Here is a 17,111-nt window from a genome sequence, read left to right as displayed (position 1 = left end):
ACTCTTGTTCAGGGTCTAACAGATATTCTTTATTTAATTTTGGATCTGTGTGGCTCAAAGCTCTTCCACATAACACTACACCTTTGTTTCTCAAAAACTTTAATCATCCTGTGTACTATCATCCTGTGTACTATCATCACTATCATACAAAACACACACACACACACACACACACACACACACACACACACACACTCACACACTTAAAAAAAAAGATAAAACATTGCAGCACAAAAAAGTGTATATATATATATCACACCTTGACTTTTTACAGAGAGGAATGGAGAGGAAAATCTGGAACTCTTCAATCCGCTGGCCGACGCTCTATACACTGAGCCAAACCAGTTAAGGCACAAAAAAACTTTTAAATATTCATTCATAAATGCACAATGTGTATAAAAAAATCACCTTTAATAAAGTAGTGGGAGTTCACCCAGGGTTGAGAAATTGCAATTCATGGACAAAAATGAAACATCAGGAGGATGCTAACAAGAGAATAGCTGAAATAATTGGCTATGTTCATGTGAATCAGATAAGTCAGATGGCAGAAATTCACTCTAGATCATGGTGAGGTAGCTATATATTTCATCAAAATGTGAGGCAATTGAACCTCAGTGGGAGTGAGGAAATTTAGATATTAGTTTGGGGTGCAAAGAAAAACCATCAGAACTTTGGATTTTAAAGAGTATATCTCAGCAATGAAACAGTAGAAAGTAAGGCCTGTTGGTGGGTGGCCAAAGTGAAGTAGAGCTGACAGTTACTGAAGATAAGAAACTTAACAAATCATGATATATACTGTCTACTCACTGGTATGTACATCTGAAATTAATATAATAGTGTATGTCAATTGCAATTTAAAAATAAAAATTATTTTTAAAATTCTCAGAAAAACATATCATGATATCTTGAAAGTCATAATTTTTACTGGAAAATAAATTACAAATGTTTAAAATTCTGGTTTGTGTTTTATCTATGCCTTTAACTATATAAAAAAAAGTTTTCTCTGGAGAGGTAGTGTTTCTCCCCAATATTAAGATAGATATATTATCTATGGTAATTAAAATTCAAATATCTGTTTTTTAGAAACACATAACATTTCCAATGCTATATATCTTTTTTTAATTTTTATTTTTAATTGAATCTTTACTGTTGAAAGTAGTATAGATGTCTTCTTTGCCCCCGTTGATGCTCTCCACCCCATTCCTGTACCTCCAATGTGATATATCTTTACTTTAAGTTGATAACTATTGTAATCTTATAGAAAATATTCCCTGCTCTCCCAAAACGTAGGATGTTGGTAACAAGATAAAATCAATAATATAATAGATTTTGCTCATAAATTTTATGCTAATAATTTTAAGACTCTCAAAACATTTTATATTGTAGACTGTTTAGCAGCTACTTGACTCTTTCCTCTATAAGATACAATCCAACCCTTGTTTTGTATGTAATGCACATCTTCACATCAAGATTTTCAGTCCTAACATAATTGTCTGATATATTTTATATGACTGCCAAAATTGATTACTCTTATAGGTTTCTGAAATGTGGAACTAATTTGCTTTATCTAAGAGTACTTACTGTTTCCAAATTAGAGACCTTGCAAATTTTGAGATAAAGAATACAATTTATTTAAAACAAATAAATATCTACAAATATTGATACATAGAGAAAATATAATCTGAAAGTCTGATCATCAGTTCTGGAATTTCCCAATCCCACACATATGTTCATGCTATTTTTTATAAAAATATATTTTATTGCCAAAACTGGTTTGGCTCAGTGGATAGAGCATCGGCCTGTGGACTGAAGGGTCCCAGGTTCGATTCTGGTCAAGGGCATGTACCTTGGTTGCTGGCACATCCCCAGTAGGGGGTGTGCAGGAGGCAGCTGATGGATGAGTCTCTCTCATTGATGTTTCTAACTCTTTGTCCCTCTCTCTTCCTCTCTGTAAAACAAAAACAAAAACAAAAAACAAAAAAACAAACAAAAAAAATTATGTATATATTATTGGCAGCGGGAGCACCTCCACTGGCCACCTGGGGATACCTGCCCAGCTCCCTGCCCCCGACCTTTGGCTCCCAACCCTGCTCCCTCCTCTAGCTGGGGTTATAATTCCATCTCCCCCCCTCTGGGCTCTCCCCACTCTCCGCAGAGGCGAGGAGGGGAATTTCCTTGTGCCTCCATTCCCAGGAGGGGGGAGCGGCGTAGGAGGCCACAGTTTCCAGCATCAGCAACAGCAACTTGTGTTTGGTGGTACCGGATATGAAGTTGTACATCCCCATATTAATGCACTGTCAATGGGTTATATCCTGTTTTGTGATCTCATGGGTTAAGTGGGAATAAAGATGAGTATAAGGCAGTGATGAGGTCAACTTCTTGGTATATAGAAACTTGCAAGAGTCAAGATTTTCTCATTCAGCTTTACCTTTGGTATAGAAAACCATATCAATCAATCAATCAATGGTGCCCTTTTCCCACCTGCTGCATTGATTTCTATCATCCAGAAATGTCTAAGGTATGGTCAACCTATAGAGTCTTTGTCACTGATAGATGCTGTAATACCTGATATAGTACAAAGAAGACAACAAGCTTAAAGAAACAAGCTAGCACTGCAACAAGCAGCAGCTGCAGTAACTGCTACAGCTGCCATGAAGCAAGAAGGATCTGCAAAAAAAATGGAGAAAACACAGCAAATGGGGAGGAGAATGGGGTACATACTATAGCAAATAATCATACTGATATGATGGATATTGAAATCCCTCCCAACAAGGCAGATGTGTTATGGGGCCATGAATCTAAAGTGTTCATCTGTGCCTGGAAACCCATTAGTGATCTCTTGGCATCAGGGTCTGGAGACTCCATAGCAAGAATCTGAAATCTTAGTGAAAATAGCACCAGTGGCTCCACACTGTTAGTACTTCAACACTGTATACAAGAAGGAGGGCAAGAAGTCCCCAGCAACAAGGACATGACCTCTCTAGATTGGAATAGAGAGGAAGGGAGAGGGGTAGAGAGTTAGAAACATTGAAGAGAAACTTCAATCACCTGCCTCCTGCACACTCCTTACTGGGGGATGTGCCCACAACCAAGAGTGAAGATAGACTTCTAGCAACTGGTTTATATGATGGATTTCCCAGAATATGGACTAAAGATGGTAACCTTGCTAGCACCTTAAAGCAGCATAAAGGCCCCATATTTGCATTAAAATGGAAAAAGAAAAGAAATTTTATCCTGAGTGCTGGAATAGACAAGACAACAATTATTTGGGATGCACACACTAGCGAAGCCAAGCAAGTTTCCTTTTCATTCAGCACCAGCATTGGATGTTGAGTGGCAGAGAGCAACAACACCTTTGCCTCTTATAATTCAGATATGTGCATTCACATCTGCAAATTAGGATAAGTCAGACCTATTAAAACATTCCAGGGACACACAAATGAAGTAAATGCTGTCAAATGGGACCCAACTGGCAATGTCCTGGCCTCTTGTTTTGATGACATGACTTTGAAGATATGGAATATGAAACAAGACAATTATGTCCATGATTTGCAAGCACATAATAAAGAAATGTATACTATCAAATGGAGTCCAAGAGGACTAGGGACAAATAATCCAAATGCCAACCTTATGTTAGCAAGTGCATCCTTTGACTCTGCTGTTAGATTATGGGATATAGACCGTGGAATTTGCATCCATACCTTGACAAAACACCAAGAGCCTATGTACAGTGTAGCTTTCAGTCCTGATGGCAGGTATCTGGCAAGTGGTTCTTTTGACATATGTGTCCACATCTGGAACACACAGACAGGTACTCTAGTTCAAAGCTACAGGGGAACAGGTGGAATTTTTGAAGTTTGCTGGAATGCAGCAGGAGACAAGATTGGAGCCAGTGCATCAAATGTTTCAGTTTGAGTATTAGACCTTTGGAAATAGTGCTACTAGTTGAAAGCCATGGACTATGAATGTGTACATAGCCAAAATGACTGTCCCTGATCCATGTACTGCTATCGTCCCACTTGAACCATGGCAAGTCTACTATAGCCAAATCTAAAAGAAATACATACATACAGTGTATATACACAAAATTGCACCCTAAATATGACAGAATTTTGTCACAGTTTGTGAATTCTGTTCACAAAGTTCTGGAATCTAATCTGCTATTCCCCTAAAATAGCATTAAGAAGTTTTGGATATGAAAAACAGAAGAAAAAATATATACCTATAAAGAGGTAATATGGAAATTTGTCTGGGACACTGTAATGGTCACAACCAAACAAATTTGTATGTTACCTATTTATAGACTGCACACACTGATGGGAGGAGGGGACTGCTGCACCTTGAGGCAAGCCATGAATGGTGCAGGCATACAGAGAGCAGGAAGCAAGACCTGCTAGCACTGTGGTAAAGAGCAGGTTCACAGAGAGCAGGGCAGAGCAGGCCCATAGAGAACAGAAAGCAGGGCCTGCCAGGTGCCTCAGCAATGATCAGGTCCACAGACAGCAGGGCAGATCAGGGCCTGCCAGTGCTGCAGCCACCATCAGGTCTGCAGAGAGCAGAGCAGAGCAGGCTCACAGAGGGAGCAGGAGCAGAGAGGCAGAGGGGCATGCCCAGGCCGCAGCTACTGGGAGACAGTGCCCCAGCAGGCCTGCCTCTGCACTTGAGCTGCAGAGGAAACACCTTTTCTGACAGTTCATTGGCTAAGCTCTCCATACACCACTCTCAGTGTTCTTGATAACTTCCGTAATAAGAATCCAAGAAGATGATCTAGGGTTTTTCCACCTCACTCTTGGAGGAAAAACAAAGGTCCACTGCTGGAGGGGCAAAGAAATGTTATATCCTTTCCTAGCCAGTTTTGCTCAGTTGATAGAGCTTCAGCCTGCAGACCATGGGTCCAAGTTCAATTCTGATCAAGGGCATGTACCTAAGTTGCAGGCTCCTCCCTGGCCCGGGTTCATATCTCAATAGAGGCACTTTAGGCCAGAGGAGCATAGCATGAATTATACAAGGTAATGAAAACCAAGGAACTGTACCCAACCAGCAAGGCTATAATTCAGAGTTGAAGGAAATAAAGAGCTTCCCGGACCAAAAAAAAAAAAAAAAAAAAAAAAAAAAAAAAAAAAAAAAAAAAAAAAAAAAGAAAGGCTAAATGAATTTTTACCACCAACCAGTACTGGAAGGAATGCTAAAGGGATTGTTTAAGCAGAAGAAATAGAGAAAGAAAAAAAAAATAACACAGGCATAAAGATTAAGAATGGCAAGAAATAAGTACTTATCAATAATAACTTTCATGTAAATTGCTTAAGTGTTCCTATCAAAAGAAATTGGGTAGCTGAATGGATGAGAAAATATGACCCATACATATGCTGTCTACAAGAGTACAAGAGACCCACCTCAGAACAAAGGACACACAGACTGAAAATGAAGGGATGGGAAAAAATTGTCTATCTCCCCCCCACCCCGCCCCCGACCCCAAAGAAAATGCTGGTGTAGGAATAAGCATAGCTGACAAATTGGACTTCAAAGTGAAGGCCATAAAAAGAGATAATTAAGGACATTTCATAATACTAATGGAACCAAAACAACAAGAGGATATGATTTTGGTAAACATATGCACCAAACAAAGGAGCATCCAAATATATAAAAGAACTTTTAGGAGATTTTAAGGAAGAAAGTGAAAGCAATGCAATCATAGTAGGGGACTGTAACACCCCATTGATATCACTGGATAGATCTTCTAGACAAAAAAAAAAAAAAAATCAACAAGTAAACAGTGATGCTAAATGATACACTAGATTAGGTGGGATTAATTGAGATTTTCAGAAAATTTTACTCCAAAGCTATAGAATATACATTCTCTTCAAGTGCTCATGGAAAATTTTCAAAGATAGACCACATGTTAGGACACAAACTAAGTCTCTACAGGTTCAAGAAGATTTGAATCATATCAAACATCTCAGATCACAATGGCAAGAAATTAGAAATGAGTTACAAGAAAAATCAATCAAAAACATTAACAAATTGAGGCTAAGTAGCATGTTGTTAAATAATGAATATTTCAACCAAAGAAATGAAAGAAGAGATCAAATACATCCTAGAAACAAATGAAAATGAACACACAACAACCAATATTCTATGTGACACAATGAAGGCAGTCCTGAGAGGGAAGTTCATAGCACCAAAGGCCTACCTAAATAAATATATATTAAGTTATCTAACTCCACAACTTAAAGAATAAGAAAGAGAACAACAAGAAAAGCCCAGGGTAAGTAGAGTAAAAGAAATAATAAAGATCAGAGTGGAAATAAATGACATAGGGAATTTTTTAAAAATACAAAAAAGCATTAAAATTAAGAGCTGTTTCTTTGAAAATATAAGTAAGATAGAGGAAATTCTAGCTAGACTCATCAAGAAACAAAGAGAGATGATTCAAGTAAACAAAATCAGAAGCAAAAAAGGTGAAGTAACAACTGACACCACTGAGATACAAAGGTCTGTATAAAATTACTATGAACAACTATATTCCAATAATCTTGGCAACCTAAATGAAATGGACATATTCTTAGAAAAATACAATTTTTCAAAACTCAAACAGGAGGAGTCAGAGTACCTGAATAGGCTGATGAAAATGAAGTAGTAATTAAAAAAAAAATATTACAACAAACAAAAGTCCTGTCCCAGAAGGTTCCACAGGGGAATTTTGCCAAACATTCAAAGAAGAACTAACACCTATCCTCCTCAAATTATTTCAAAGAATTCAAGAGGAAGGAACACTTCTAAGCTCTCTCTATTAGGCCAGCATTACCCTATTTCTAAAACCAAAAAAATACACTAAAAAGAATTACATGCCAATAGCTCTGATGAACATAGATGCTAAAATCCTCAACAAAATTTTAGCAATTCATAAAAAAAAATAATGGTACGTCATGACTAAATAGAATTTACTCCAGGGATACAGGTCTATATAATATATGAAAGTTAATAAAGGTGATACATCATATGAACAGACTGCAAAAAAATATAGCATAATCATATCAATTGATGCAGAGAAAAAAACATTTGCCAAATTCAACACTCTTTTTAGATAAAAACTCTCAGCAAAGTGGGAAGAAGTGGATCATACATCAACATAATAAAAGCCATATATGACAAACTGACAGCCAGCATCATACTCCCTGCTCCAAAACTAAAACTAGTTCCCTTAATAAAAGTAATAAGACAGGGATGCCAACTTCCACTACTATTGTTCAGCATAGTGCTATAAGTCCTAGCCATAGTGTTCAGATGAGAAGAAGTAAAAGGCATCCAAATAAAAAATGAGGAAGTAAAATTGTCATTATTCGCAGATGACATGATATTGTACATAGAATACCCTAGAGACTCCATAAAAAAATACTAGATTTAATAAATGAATTTGGCAACTAACAGGATACAATATTAACATCCAGAAATCTGGGGCATTTTTATACAACTAGAGCCCTGGTGCTTGAAAATTTGTGCATTCATGCGGTGGGGGGGTCCCTCAACCCAGCCTGTACCCTCTCACAGTCTGGGATCCCTCTGGGAATGTCCACCTGCCAGCTTAGGTCTGCTCCCAAAGGAATCGGGCCTAGACTGGCACTCAGACATCCCTCCGAAGGGATGTTCATAGCACCACAGGCCTATGTGTCATATAAATTTCTAATTTCTTTTTTTTTTAATAAATCATCTGGTGGCTCGGTGGTCCTTCAGCCTGGCTTGTGGCTGAGTGGAGCTCCCCCTGTGGGAGTGCACTGACCACCAAGGGGCAGCTCCTGCATTGCATGTCTGCCCCCTGGTGGTCAGGGCACATCAAAGCTACCAGTCATTTCTGGTCATTCTATCCTTAGGGTCAATTTTCATATTACCCTTTTATTATATAGGATAATGAGCTCTCAGAAAGAGAAAATAAAAACACAATCCTACTTAACCATTGCAATAAAAAATTAAAATAGGAATAAACTTAACCAAGGAGGTAAAAGACCTGTACTCAGAATAGTACAGGATGTGGGGGGGAAAAGTGTTAGAGGCAGATATAAACAAGTGGAAGAGTATACCGTGTTCATGGATTTGTAGACTCCACATCATTAAAATGTCCATACTATCTAAAGCAATCTATAAATTCAATGCAATCCCTATTAAAATAGCAACTGCATATTTCACAGATCTAGAAGAAACACTCCAACAATTTATATGGCACCAAAAAGGACCCCCAAATATCTGCAGTAATCTTTAGAAAGAAGAACAAAGTTGGAGGATTCACAATACCAGATATCAAGTGATAGGACAATTCCACTGTACTCACAACACCCTGGTACATGCACAAAAACAGGCATATAGATCAATAGAATAGAACAGAGAACCCATAAATCAAACCAAGCCACTATATTCAATTAATACCTGACAAAGGAGACAAGAGCATACAGTGGTGCAAAGACAGTCACTTAAATAAATGGTGGTGGGAAAGTGGACAGGTATATGCAAAAAAAATGAAGCAAGACTACTATTTTACAAGATATTTGAGAATAAACTAAAAATGGATAAAATACCTCAATGTAAGTTGTGAAACCATAAAAATCTTAGAGGAAACTATAGTCAGCAACAACTCAGTCACATCTCTTACATGTTTACTGATACATTGCCTTGGGAAAAGGAAAATAAGAAGAAAATAAACAAATGGGACTATAGTAAAATAGAAAAGATTCTGCACAACTTTTCAACAAAATGACAAGAGTCCACTCCATGGGAGAACATATTTGGCAATGATACATCTGATAAGGGGTTAATTTCCCAAATATATAGGGAACTCATATAACTTTACAAAAGGAAGACAAACCAATTTTTAAAATTGGCAAAGGACTTAAATAGACACTTCTCTAAAGTGGACATACAGAATGCCAAGAGAGAAATGAAAAAATGCTCAAAGTAACTACCTGAGAGATGCAAATCAAAATGAAAATGAGGTATCACCTGTCACTTGTCAGAATGGCTATCATCAACAAACTACAAGTTCTGGAGAGGATGTGTAAAAAATGGAACCATAGTACACTGCTAGTGGCAATTCAGACTGGTATAGCTACTATGGAAACCATTATGGAGTTTCTTCAAAAATTAAAAATGTAACTCCCATTTGACCCAGTGATCCACCTTCTATGAATATATCTTAAGAAATCAGAAAGAATATATGCACCCCTATGTTCATATCAGCACAACTTTCAATAGATAAAATTTGTAAACAGTCCAAATGCCCATCAGCAGAAGAGTGGATAAAAAATTGTGTTACATTTACCCAATGGAATACTATGCAGCTGTGAAAAGGAAAGAAGTGTTACCATTTGCAACAGCATGGATGGACCTGGAGAGTATTATGCTAAACAAAATAAAGCAGTCAGAGGAATATAAGTATCACATTTTACCCATATGTGGAATCCAAATAACAAAATAAACTGTTTAACAAAGTAGATCCCAGAGACATGGAAGCATGTAACAGACTGGAGATCTTCAGAGGGAAGGCAGGGGAAGGTTATTGGGTATGCACATATGACTTGTATACATATATGCATAATCCATGGACACAGACAATATGGTGGTGAAGGCCTGGGGAGGGAAGAGGAAGCAGGCTAGACAGGGTCACTGGCAGGAAGAGGACATATGTAATACTTTCAACAATGAAGATTAAAATAATAATAATAATAATAATAATAATAATAATAAAGAATACACACAGAGAGTTTGCATCATAGTTGAGAACATAGACTTCAGAATTCCACTGTGTACATGTCAAACACTATGCAAGCACACTCTTTTGGAGTTTAGGGAGGAAAGATTACATTGTAAACTTAATCCTAATAAACGGTCTGGGTAATGAATAGTTGGAGCCTGTCTTTCACTGGAGCTTATGAAGCCCAAATAAGACTGACTCTCCTATAGTTTCAAACACTGTTTTAAAGTCACTCTTTTTCCTATAGACTAAAACTACCATGGAACTAAACTTGTGTAAAACAATATGAATAAAGAGTATGATTGTACATAGCCAAAACCAGTTTGGCTCAGTGGATAGAGCATCTGCCTGTGGACTGAAGGGTCCCAGGTTCGATTCCGCTCAAGGGCATGTACATTGGTTGAGGGCACATCCCCGGTGGGGGGTGTGCAAGAGGCAGCTGGTCGATGTTTCTCTCTCATCGACATTTCTAGCTCTCTTTTGCTGTCCCTTCCTCTCTGTAAAAAAATCAATAAAATATATTTTTTTAAAAAGAGTATGATTGTACATAATCTTAATGCTCTTTCATTTAGCTTTCTGAAAAGTGAGCTCATAAAATGTGTTTTTCTTAAAATCTCATCCTTGGAAAGTTAGATGTCATTTATATATGTTTCTGCATCACACTGAGAAAGGTAACAATAAGATAGATTTGCAATATATCCTCAATATGTACTGTGCAATTGTAAGTATAGATGTGCCACTAATTTACCAATGAACTGTACAATATGACATAGTGTGTAATCACTTTCGTGCCAGTGTGGTACTATTAAAAATATAGAGATAACCAAAGTGGTAACAAATAGCTGATGTTGCTTCTTTGTTGTTTACTCACCTGACAAAGTGTATATAAGCACATTGGAAATTAAATATTTCATCTGAATCCTAAGTAGTAATAGTATACAATGAGAACTTTAAAGCCCATGCCTCTTATATGCTAGCTTTTGAAATTCTGCTTAAATATTTTAACTTAGTTCAGATCTGATATGAAGTTAGTTTTATTTCTGTTTTAAAAAAAAATACAGCCACAGTATACACAGGATAAAAATTGACAACCTTGCGTAAAATATTAGAAATATTAAAGGGAATTAATATTCTTTTAAAATATGGTGATTCCACCTTACTAAGTAAATGAAACTATCTCTTATTTTGGTGTTAAATATTAAATGTAGTAGATGAGTTTTGCCAAACATCAGATAATTTTCATTGAAAAGAAAAATATATATTAAAGCATTTAATAGTTATAAATATTAGATTATATAATAAAGCATAAAAATGACCAATGTCTCCACTTAAAAGTAACATTTATGTTTTGTATCTAAATATTAAGAAAAATTTACATAGATTTGATGTCTAAATGAGTATTTTTTTAATATATTTTTATTTATTTCAGAAAGGAAGGGAGAGGGAGATAAAGAAACATTAACGATGAGAGCGAATCATCAATTGGCTGCTTCCTGCACATCCCCCATTGAGGATCCAGCCACAGCCTGGGCATGTGCCCCAACTGGGAATTGAATTGTGACCTGATCAACCACTGAGCCATGCCAGTCAGGCTCTAAATGAGTTGTGGTGGTTTTTTGTTTTTTTTAAGAGAAATATAATTTTCCTTAACAAGGTAGTTAGACATTAAAATATTAACAATATATTTATGCTGTAAGGATACTTGAACTTTAAGTATATCAAAAATAGCAAATGTAAGTCCAAATTTAAGAAACAGTTTATAAGGAGAAAGATTATAAGAATGTAAATAAATTGACCCCAACAAGGATGAAAGGTCATACAATGTATAGTTTTCATTATTTTAAAAGCAGCAGAACACAGGAATTATCTCTTTATTCTGATAGCAGACTAGGAAGAATAATGTTTACTTGTAAATTAGGATAGGCATAAGAAAAAAATCCTGCAACTGTAATTTCTATTGACACCGTAATAAAATATGTGTGCTTGCCAGTCATCTAATATCTTATGAATACAGATAGAGTTTTATAAAGTCTTATAAAATACTATGTTTCATTGGCTACCTCTTTTCTTCATGTAGTTCTACTTTATGTGAAAAACAGAAACAGTAAGTATTTAGTGTACATAAAAAAATGTGGTATAAATATATTACCGCAATCCTCATGCCTCTACTGTCCACTTTCTCTTTTTTCCCAGTTCCTAAAGGTAATGTTTGGAAATAAAATATAATATGTTTGAAATTTATTGTTACCCCAAATGTGAAACTGGCAATGTTTTAGAATAGAGTGGGATAAGGGAACGGTACTATGTATTTAAAAAGCAAACATTTTAGCACTAATACTCTTATTTATATTTGAGTCCTATGAAATTAGCATATATAAGGAGAAATTCAGAGATAATCTTATTTTTATCTTATTAAACTTTTTATTTTCTTGAAAAGTTGAAGTATGCTGAATATTATTGACTTTTAGATAATGTGAGCTAATATGTGACTATTGGAATCTAACAGCAAGAAAATTTATATAAAATACTAAACAATGCTATTATCACACAATCAGAAATTGTGTACTTGAAAGACAGAATTAGAGTAAGGTTCCAAATGTACCAATAATTAAATTTTCCATATGGTTGGCTGAGGAATTTTCTATGTAACAGCTTTTTCAAACTAATTTTTAGTGGCATAACTAAATTCTATAAGTGTCTATAATGAAATTTTTTGTCTTATATAGTTCACATAAAACCTATATACTTAGTGGCACTACAATATGACCTCCCATAAATCTTGGGTTAGTAAAGGATATAAGGCAATTTAAAAAAAATGAAATAATCAGCAGTTTCTGATGTCATCCTGACTATATTTCCAAGGTGAAAGATCATTTTAAACATTAAGAATTGGACAACATATTTAAAGAGCCAAGGGAAAAAATAATTTCAAGCCTATGAATGACATTTTAGACAAAGATTTACTGCCATAGGATATATGTTGGGGAACTAGCCTTTGATTGCCTGTTCCCTGAAATAACAAAGCTGGTTACAAAAGAACAATGGGAGTACATGGAATTGTTGACAGTAGAAACAAAACAGTATCATGAGATTTTCCATTCTATGGTGTAATGTTATCTAATGATAGAATTTCTCACCATTCTTTCATTGAACCAAACACATCTGTGACAGAAATATGATAGTAAATGGATATGCTGAAATAATGATGAGGAGGTTTATTTGGGGATATAACTCCTAGTTGAGAGATTTTTATTTTATTTTTAAATAAGTGGAGCTATGTGTGTCTATAATAAATTAACAGGAACTCAAATTTTATAACTTAAATGGCTTGTGTAACTTTACATAAAAATAAATATGAAAATAATGGATATCTATATTAATTAATTTATTCAACAATATGTATTGAGTGCCTAGTTTGTAAAAAAAAAAAAAAAAGTGTTCTACGGGTGGGGAGATAGTAATGGAAAAATATAACATATCTTCTCAAAGAGTTCTTAACTTAGAACAACTTATACAAATTTTTATATAATCCCAGTAAAAATTTGAACAGGAAGTGGTGAGTGATGTAGACTGATGACTGGTTTTTGCCCACTGAGCTATTTTACCACATGGATAATTCAAATATTTAACAAAGAATCTTGAGTTTTCCATGCCATTGATAACAAATTTTATCTGTAAAGGAGTAATCAATCAAATTCGGTGGACTTCTTGGAGGGGAATCAACCAAGTTCAGTCAGATTTAGAAATTAAATCAAAATGCTAATACATTAATATTATTGATAACATAAAGAGCACTTTTTCATGTAGGTAAATCATATTCAGAAAGAAAATTAGAAAGGGTAGTTTGTGAACATAGGATCAGAACAATCAAATGTATCAGATTAAGTTAGCAAGATACATTCAATTCCAATGGGGATGATATATTTGCAATATATTTAGTATTCTTGCATTGGAGTAAATAAATTTTGACTTTCTGTTTTACAGAAAAGATCCGCAAAATAGCAGTTTTAATTACTTTCAAAATGTGGTGATGGCCGAAACCAGTTTGGCTCAGCGGTAGAGCACCGGTCTGTGGACTGAAAGGTCCCGGGTTCGATTCGGGTCAGGGGCGTGTACATTGGTTGCGGGCACATCCCCGGTAGGAGGTGTGCAAGAGGCAGCTGGTCGATGTTTCTCTCTCATCGACATTTCTAGCTCTCTATCTCTCTCCCTTCCTCTCTGTAAAAAATCAATAAAATATATATTTTTTTAAATGTGGTGATGTCTTCTGTTTATAAATAAATAGGCTATGACATCTCAAAACAGTTTGTTAAATTTTAGCATTTCTTCAGCTGGTTCAAAACATTTCTCTTCAAGATGGAATGCAATAAGAAAAGGATAATAATTCAAATTAAAGGTCATTATGACCTGTTTACATGTACTTTTTATAAAACTCCCTTTATTTGAGATAATTACAGATCCAATTACATATATAAGAAATAGTGCAGATACACTTATCTATACCACAGTTTTCCCAAAATGAACATTTTGAAAAATTGTAAGACAATATCACAAGTAGATATTGATATAGGCATGATAAAAAACAGTTATACCACAAAACACCTTCCATTGCCATTTAAAAAAATGTTCATTTCAATTGTTTGAATAATTTAGTGATGTGAGGCAGTGCTTCACCTTAAATAAAGTACACATAAAAACAAAAGAAGCACAGGACAACTTTGGAAGTGAAAATGGAAGCTCTCCATAAGAGCTCGCACGATGTGGTTTGGGATGAGCCACATAGTCAGAAAACTTGAGAGGAGACTCTATCCACATACAGGACATTAACTACAACAGGAGAACTGAAATAACCTCAAGTAAAGGGCTTTCCTCAAGCACCCAAATCAGGAGATCTAACAGAGTGCACCATGGGGTCTCAAAAATCGCCCACTGCATAAGACAACTCCATGAAGTATGAGAGGTATAGTAGTTTGGTCTAATGCATAGAAACAAATACAAAGGTACAGAAAAAAATGGGGATACAAATAAACAACCCCCAAATGAAAAAAAGGAGGACTCCAGAAAATAAACTAAATAAAATGAATAGAAACAATTTGTCAGATAAATAATTCAAAGTAATGGTAATAAGGGTGTTCAAACAATTCAGTGCGAACTACAGGTAACTTAATGAGAATAATAAGGGTTTTAATGAGAGTTATACCAACATTAAAAGAGTCTTTGAAACAATAAATAAGAATAAATAGTTAATGGAGTAAAGATATACCTAGCATTAAAAAAATAAATAAATAAAAATAAAAAAACCAGAAGGATCCAACAGTAGACTAGCAGAAGCTGAGAATCAAAAATTTAATTAGAACACAAGGTAGAAAACAAATTTTAAAAATCACCCATTCAGAGCAGCAAATAAAAAAAATTAAAAAGCAGGAGGAAAGTTTAAGGTAGCTTTAGAAAAATATGAAAATGCCAAAACCGGTTTGGCTCAGTGGATAGAGCATCAGCCTGTGAACTGAAAGGTCCCAGGTTCGATTCCGGTCAAGAGCATGTACCCTGGTTGCGGGCACATCCCCAGTAGGGGGTGTGTAGGAGGCAGCTGATCGATGTTTCTCTCACATCGATGTTTCTAACTCTCTATTTCTCTCCCTTCCTCTCTGTAAAAAATCAATAAAATATATTTTTTTTTAAAAAGAAAAATATGCAACATAACATTATAATGGTACCAGAGGGAGTAGAACCTAAAAAAGGAATAAAAAAACCTATTTGAGGAAATAATGGCAGAAAATTTCCTAACCTGGTGAAGGGAAAAAGTCATTCAAGTTAAGTAAAAATTAAGATGAAACCCATAAGACCCATACCTAGGTACATATTAATAAAAATGGTAAACATTAAAGACAAATAAAGGATCTTAAAGGTGGCAAGAGAGAGAAAGAAAGTTACATACAGGGAACTGCCATTAGACTGTCAGCTGACATTTCAACAAAAGCACTGCAGGACAGAATGGTACCGCATGAAGTATACAGAGTAATGATAACCAAAGGACTGAGCCTAAAACTATTCTATGCAGCAAGGCTATTGTTTATAATGAAAGGTGAAATAAAGAGCTTCATAAACAACCAAAAGAGGCTAAAAGAGTTTATTAGCACCAAACCAGCACTGTAAGAAATGTTAAAGGGACTGTCACATAAAGAAAAAATAGAAAGAGAAGAGCACGGGCATGAAGAATAGGAATGGCAACACATCACTAAATATCTTATATAATAAAAGGGTAATATGAAAATTGACACTAATGGCAGAAAGATCAGAAATGACCAGTCACTATCATGCACACTGACCACCAGGGGGCAGACACTCAATGTAGAAACTGTCCCCTGGTGGTCAGTGTGCTTCCACAGGAGGAGCTCCACTCAGCCACAAGCCAACTGACAACTGCAAGCACAGCGACAATGCTCCTCAGCAGTGCTAATGATGTCTGACTGTAGCTTAGCCATCAGTTGAACATCCCCCGAGGGCTTCTAGACTGCCAGAGGAATATCTGACTGCCAGCTTAGGCCTGATCCCCCAGGGACCAGGCCTAAGTAGGCAGGTGGACAACCCCTGAGGGGTCCGAAACTGTGATAGGGCACAGGCTGGGCTGAGGGACCCCCTTCCCAAGTGCATTAGTTTTCGTGCACCAGGCTTCTAGTCAATAATAACCTTAAATATAAATAGCTTAAGTGCTCCAAAGAAAAACATAGGGTAGCTGAATGCATGAGGAAACATGACACATATACTTGCTTTCTGCAAGAGACCCACCTCAAAACAAAGAACTCATACAGACTAAAATTGAAGGGATAAGAAAAATATTCACAGGAAAATGGAAATGAAAATAAAAAAGCTTGGTTAATAATACTCATGTCTGACAAAATACACTTCAAAGTGAAAACCATAACAAGAGATAAAGAAGGTCACTTCATAACACTAAAGCGATCAATACAACAAAAGAATATAATTCTAGTAAACATGTATACACCCAACACAGGAGCATCCAGATACAAAAAAAAAAAAAAAAACAAAGAAAAAACACAACACTTCTGGAGGGTTTTAAGGGAGAAATTGACAGCAATACAATCATAGTAAGTGACTTTCATACCTCAATGACATCACTTGATAAATCTTCTAGACAAAAAATCAATAAAAAAACAACAACAGAGAGACCCTAAACAACACACTAGATAAAATGGAATTAATTGATATTTTCAGAAAATTTACCCGAAAGCTAAAAGAATATACATTTTTCTCAAGTACACATGGGACATTTTAAAATATAAAACACATGGTAGGACACAAACTAAGTCTCTGTAAGAAGACTGAATCATATCAAATATCTTCTCAGATC

The 17,111-nt window shown here is 35.6% G+C and overlaps 1 pseudogene; it reads left to right on the top strand.

Moving 5' to 3' along the window:
- Window positions 1–466: 466 nt before the first annotated feature.
- On the top strand, window positions 467–3,936 carry LOC118720210 (annotated as a pseudogene).
- Window positions 3,937–17,111: the final 13,175 nt, after the last annotated feature.

Source organism: Pipistrellus kuhlii, unplaced genomic scaffold (genome assembly GCF_014108245.1).
Source record: "Pipistrellus kuhlii isolate mPipKuh1 unplaced genomic scaffold, mPipKuh1.p scaffold_m20_p_16, whole genome shotgun sequence".
In the NCBI taxonomy this organism is placed as follows: Eukaryota; Metazoa; Chordata; class Mammalia; order Chiroptera; family Vespertilionidae; genus Pipistrellus; species Pipistrellus kuhlii.
The sequence above is the reverse complement of the archived record's forward strand: the minus strand, read 5'-3'. Positions and strand labels throughout refer to the sequence as shown.